We start from the raw sequence: 6,498 nt of genomic DNA, 5'->3' as shown, positions 1-6,498 counted from the left end.
AGGAACCCAAGATCCCACCGCACTCTCAGAAGCCCAGCTTCCCCGGAGCTCCCCCCGCCCAGAGATGCTTCGCCATGCCCCAGCTCAGTATAGCCAGATCCCATCCCCCCTTGCGGAGACCATTGGGCTGGATGCTTGTCCATAGCTTGCTCCCCTACTGCCTACGTCTATACTTCCTGCTTAAGTGCTAACCCCTTCTGCTTCCTCTAAAGTCACCATGCCACCTCCGCCAAGTGCCCCAGAATGTAAGTACGCATTTCAAAACAAATCTCTGCAGAGTCCCACAGTCACTGAATTGCAACAGAAAGAAATGCTGGACGGAAGAGAAGCGCCAACATTCTGGCACTATGCCCAGTCCTGTCCATTATCATCCAAGAGGGACTGCCCGTTTTGAACCTCTCCTCAGAATGCCCCATAGCCAATCTACAGGACAATGAGGCATGGAAAGGGGAAGATGCTTTCGCCACAATGGCTTTAAGCCAAAGTCAACTTCGTGAAGAAGAAGCCCCCCAAATTGGCCCTCTCCAGTCTGTAGGGTTCAAACCAGATCTCATGGCCTCTGAGCCTGTGCACCAAAGCTCCTAAGCTCAAAGCTCCCAGTGGCAGCAAAATCGTCCAATTACCTCAGAGAGAGCAAAGATCTCTCAAATCAGAGTTGCAATCCTCCTCAAGTTACTTTTATATGTGCTCTGTATGCTTACATGTATGTTCTGTATGTCTTGCCCCCTTTCAAAAGAGACCCCTAAAGTTTTCCCCTCATAAAGAGGGATTTTTCCATTAGCTTCTCTCAAGCTATGCTCTTAGTGCTTCAATTAAAAGTTTTTCTCCTTCTGATTATGTGTGCCAATGCCTTGAAAGGCTTAGCCCATTACAGCATCCGCCTTAAGCGGGACACAGCTTCGTGCGATGCTCCCCTAGGATACCGATGGGACTCTGGTTTCAAACTGCCTCCATCTTTGTAGTTTCTGAAACCTTCCTTCAGAACTCTTTCTTCCAAACCTTTTCGCTTTGAGAACCTTTTCCTTCGATCCATCTTGTTTCAAGCCTACACTGCCACATTGGCGTGGCGCCATGAATTATTTTCATGGCCTCCCACACTTTCTGCTGAGCCCCCCTGGCTAGTCACAGTGCCAGGGGTCTCCCCAACCACCTATCTTACACAGCTGCCTCCGCTGTGAAGGTAGGAAAGCAAGCTCAAACCGGCCAAAGTCCTCTCCACTTACACAGGAGGGGAAGGTAGAGGCTGGACTTCCAACCCCCCCCGCCTTCTTTTTTCTGTATTACACACCCTCCTTCTCTCTAATGGGCCAACTGCGCCTAAGGAAAGCTTGGCCAAAACAAACGAAAGAAGGGGAGTAGTCCCTCCCCCCTTATCGAGCACCAATCCAAGGTCTCATCCAGCAGACCATATCTAAAGTGTCGTTCTCTATCCAATCTGTTTCAAAAATTGCTGCTTCCGCCCCCGCACTCAGGGCTCAAGGTCCTCTATTGTCATCTACTAACTCCAGCCAGCGCCAAGAAACCCCTGGGGGAAAGCGTTGCTTGTTTTCTCTTCCATACAGGAGTCCAGCTTCGCCATGCACCAGGGAGCTTTCAGCCCACATCCCGGAGATGTGAGGCGGGCCTCCCCTGGAAGAGATCCTAACCCAGCCGCCCTGTTGGGAGGGCCCGATTGCCCAGCCTGGGCCGAGATGGGAGGGATCTCTCTGGAGCCAACACACCCAATTCTTCCAACGGAGTCATGGCTTAGCCCTCACTGGGGCCACCCGGGAACTGGCAGCCTGGGAGCCAGCTAAGCGGCTCCAGAGATTTGATACTCTGTTAATCGCTGCCCCTCATCCACAGTCGCCATTCTCTCTCTCCTCTCTGTCGCCCTGGCTGAAACTTGGAATTGCAGCCAGGAACATTCCTGATAGATTAACCCTTGGAACTTCTTACAGCTGTTTTCAGCCCGGCTTGAATATTGTTGGAACACGCCTTCTCTCTCACAAACCTTGCTACGTGAGAATCACTGAACCTGCAATGCTAAAGAGCTATCCAGTAGCTCTCCCCTCGCTCTTGAGAAATCCACATGGACTCTACTAACGCCATCGGCTTTCTGTAGCTTTGGTAGTCAAACAGCAAGAGCCATGCTTTTATTGGACAATTATGCAACCCGCGGGTTGCCTTCCTTCCGATACATACCATCCAGCCTATGTATCGTTTAGCCATGTTTTGTGCTTACTGTGAACCAACTATTAGCTTTGAAGTTATTGCATGCCTTAATTTTTTAGAAGTTATGTTATTTGTTGTTTGCTGCATTTCCGCCTGTGTCTGCCGGAACTCTCTGCTGTACCGCCTCACCATCGTTCTGCCTCAGGCTTCACCCCGGGCTTAAGCACAGCTCAGCCCGCTCCGCCCTTCCCCTCGACCCCCCCTTTGCGGGCGGCGCGGCGACTCTACAAGGCGGAGTGTGTTTCCCTCGCCGAACTTCCCCTTGTGGGAGTCCCCAGACTTGGTTCCTGTAAACACTGCAAGACTATTAGTGGTCCGGCTAGCCCTGTTGTCTCCGCTTCTTGAAGTCCATCAACTCCACCTCCATTGCTCTGGATGCCCTGGCCTCCGAGCAGCAGGAACTTCGTCAAAGCGACTTTAGAATAATCGTGCCGCCTATTGATTATTTGTTGTTATTGCATCACACACGCCAGGGGGGTTGTCGAGAATGTACATATTATTATGTGTTGCTTTAATCTCTCCTGATAATTCCCAGTTGATTCATATGAGAGTGCGTGAGTTGCAGAAGTTGTATCAATCCTGAAATCACGATGTATTGCCCCATTGGTGGTCAGCCATCTGGAGCTGGCTGCCGGGAGGGATGGTTGGAGTGCTTATCGTACAGCTCTGCATTGGTTTGATTGTATGCCTCAGCTTCGTGGTCTTGTCTCTGTTCAATGTGTATCTAATATTGCCTGTAGCGTGTGGTAAGAAGCTCCCTCGACTCTTCCCCTGCCCGCGCAACCAGAGTTCTCCCATGTTGCACAAGAAGCAGCTTTCGGTCAACTTCGAACCAAATGGCGGAGGAGGATAACAAGTCGTCCCCACTGAATCGCCCCTTAGTGGCATTTTAGGCCTCCTTCTAAAATGTAAAAAAGGAGGGAGATGTAGTAGTGCACCTTTGACCCAGCAGCACCGTGGTCGGCTGGAACACCCTGCAGCTCCTCACGGCCTTCTACAGCGGTGCATCAGCGCCTCTCACTCCTCATCCCCCCCTATGAGCTTCCACGGGTCATGAACTGTCACAAGGCTCAGTCACGGGCATAGGGACAATGGTCCTGCCCCCAGGTGAGGATTAGGCTCAGACAGCTTGCTCTTCTCCGCTTGCGGGTAGCCAGGTGAGATCATGCATCACATGATGATCTCCCGACCTCCCGCTCTCCCGGAACTCCCTCCGTTCCTCCCTCCTACATGCCCCCGAGTAGGAATGACAACGTAAAGGTGCCAGGGAACCAGCAAGCAGGAGACTCTGCTAGGGGCAACATCGGAGCTCCAGCTGGCCAGCTGCTGGCCACATCTCCAAACCGAGAGTGTTAGTCTCCGGCGATCTTCGTCTGCGTTCAACTAAGCTGGACCACCTAGATGGACTACAAGCGAGCTTGGAATAAAATAGGTTAGCATAGCTGAGACACTGTAATCACGTGATTTTTGTTTTTAATTGCACTGTGACACTTTATTATAAATTTCATAAATATTTATTGGTTGTCTTTTTGTACGCAGCAGGGAGTGATTTGCATTTGTATTTCATTTGTACTTGCCACTCCCGGGTTTCTATATACTATGAGAAAGTTTGGAAGTATTTTATTATGATGTAGTGACATTATCTCACAGTGAAAAAACGTAAGAATATGAATTCTTGAAGAAGTATAGAGGGAAGTCAATGCCAACTACTGGCAGATTTTTGTATTTCTTTCCTTTTTGACTTTCTTTTTTTCCTCTTCTTTTGTTTCTTCGTACAATAACATACACATGTATTTTAAGTAATTTTCATTGAACTATGTATATTGTAATTATTGAATATAAGAAAGCGATTTTTTCTTCTAAAAAAAGTTGGTCCTGCTTTCTAGTCAAAACATTCAAGGAAGTTTACAAACAGTTATTTTTATAATAAAATTACAAAATGGTATGTCATTTGTAAATATGAAACGAGTGAGTGATCTTTTCAAGTCAACAGTGTTCAATTTTGCCACTTAAACCACCAACACAGATACATGAAGTTGATGAATGTTGTTCATGGTGATTCTTTCAGGGTGTGCATTAATTTATTCTTCTGAACTGCACCAGCATAATCCTCAGTGAGGCATGTGAGATTTGAAATCTTTATATACATAGTCTTTGCTAGTGTCAAATTTGAAGGTTTCTCTTGACCAGAGTGAGAATATCACATCTTTGTACAAGGTCCCTCTGTTTTACTTCCAATGTCTCAGCATGATTTCTTAAAACTTTGGACTCGGATTTTGTTCCGGCATGTTAGTATCACTGAGGGTAGGAATACTTTTAAAATGCCTGAGCGTCTGTATAGCTTTAAGAAGTCTTCTTGCACCAGCATCTCTCAAAAATGGTGGGCTTGCATGGGGTAGTCCTCCTTCAGCTGCCACTGAGCAGCCAGTCGTGTTGCATAAATGACGAATCCCCATGAAAACAGAACGGTGGTGAGAAGAATCTGTTACAAGAAGACAGTATTAACAAAGTTGACGTACACTTAATATGGTGTAGTGTGTGTTTCCAAGCATGTTGACATGACTTCTCCTAAGCAGTCACAGAAATTCAGTCTTATGCAAATGCTGGAAACTAGCACATTACACAAGGCTTACTTTGAAGTAAGTCTTACCTAAAGATAGCAGCCCAGTCTTAATTATGTTGACTTGGAAGTAAGTTTCCTTGATCATCAATTAATCTCAAATATCTGAAGTTGTATCTGTATAGAGTTTTATCTAGCGACAAGCAGACTGCTTAAGTAGCTTTCTCCCTCCTTCCCCCCTCTCCCAGATTATTCTGATCCAGGTAAGGCTTAGAACACATGACACTACTACAAACTCTACTGAATTATAACATGGGTTTATTAAGATCAGTACTGTCAGCTCTAGTAGCGGCATTCTCTAGGACCTTGGGTGAAAGTGCTGTTGCCTATCAACTGCTATCTGACCCTTCCAACAAGAGATGTCAGGTTTTGGGACCTGGGACCTTCAGTGTGCCAAACAGGTTCTCTACTATTGAGCCACTCTCTACTAATAAAAATCATTGCAGAAGAAATCATTGAGGAAGAATATAAGAGCCCATTTAGTTCACCATCCTGTAGTCTTATGGTGGTCAGCCAAATTTTTCTGGGATGCAGATTCAGATCATGAAAGCAACAGCTGCCTGATGACAACAATAGCCGAAGCTGTTGTACACAGGCTCCCAAACTGATCAGGGGCTGGAAGGATAAAGACCCACGAACACAGAATGGCAATAAAAATGGGCCTTGAGAGCAAAAATTCTGGAGAGGAATTCTGGCTTAGACTGCTATAAAAAAGGGGTTGGACAGCTTATAAAGAATAGATTTTTGTGGGCTATTAGACGTAATAATCAACTAGGACTTCTGAGTTCAGAAGCAAAACTCCTAAATGCCAGTGAACAGCTGGTAGGTAAAGAGAATCCTCTGTGGCTCTGTTTTTGTTCTTCGCTGTGGGACCCACCTCGCTGCTGCTGCTATGCTGGGCTAGAGGGACCATTGGTCTGATCCAGCAGGGCTATTCTTAAGATTTACAGGGAAATTAATAGCAAAATAGCATTTTCACTCGCTCTTTTTACAGGTAAAATTCTGGTGTATTTCTACGCTCTATGTCCCCCTACCAGAAAATATATCCAGTCTAGTAACCGTCTGTTCAGCGGCGCCATCCCTCCCGCAACCATTCGCGAAACAAACAGTGCGCTACCCCGGGGATATTTGCGAGTGACGTCACCTCCACACCGGAAACGGAACGATAGGGGTATGTAGCTACGGCGGCCATTTTCCTTGTGGGAACAAAAACCCCCCATCCCTTCGCCCTCATTAGGCTTTCAGTGCTATTACTTGTTTCAAACAATCTGCGCTTTTATGGATTTATTCAGAAATGGGTCCCACCACCACAACCCATGAGAGTGACTCTCCTTAGTCGGATAACAATTTCCACAGTTGGGTACTTTTTTAAAAATTAGGACCATCCAAGTGTAGAAAATAAACGTTGCTTGAATTTTGTTTAAGACCAACTATGTCTCCTGCAAACGTTTGCAGGACACAGTGTTGTCCTAAGCAATGTTTGCAGGAAACAGTGTTGGTCTTAAACAAAATTCAAGGAACGTTTGTTTTCTGTGTTACTTGGATGGTCCTAATTTTTTTAAAAAAATCTGACTGTGGAGAGCCAACTAAGGAGAGTCCAGCCCAATGAATGCACCAAGAGTTTCTTCCTAGCTGAACCCTGCTTCCGCACTGTGAAGGGAGAG

General features: G+C 46.6%; 1 long non-coding RNA gene across 1 annotated transcript; it reads right to left on the bottom strand.

The window, feature by feature from the left end:
- Positions 1-3,684: 3,684 nt before the first annotated feature.
- LOC125436646 lies at positions 3,685-5,965 on the bottom strand. Its single transcript, XR_007245099.1, has 2 exons — positions 5,869-5,965; positions 3,685-4,696 (listed from the first exon to the last, which is right to left on the bottom strand). It is a non-coding gene; the product is annotated as an uncharacterized LOC125436646 (long non-coding RNA).
- Between the last annotated feature and the right edge of the window lie 533 nt (positions 5,966-6,498).

The sequence above is a fragment of the Sphaerodactylus townsendi genome, linkage group LG07 (assembly GCF_021028975.2).
Source record: "Sphaerodactylus townsendi isolate TG3544 linkage group LG07, MPM_Stown_v2.3, whole genome shotgun sequence".
In the NCBI taxonomy this organism is placed as follows: Eukaryota; Metazoa; Chordata; class Lepidosauria; order Squamata; family Sphaerodactylidae; genus Sphaerodactylus; species Sphaerodactylus townsendi.
Note: the sequence above shows the minus strand (reverse complement) of the source record. Positions and strands in the feature narration are given on the sequence as shown.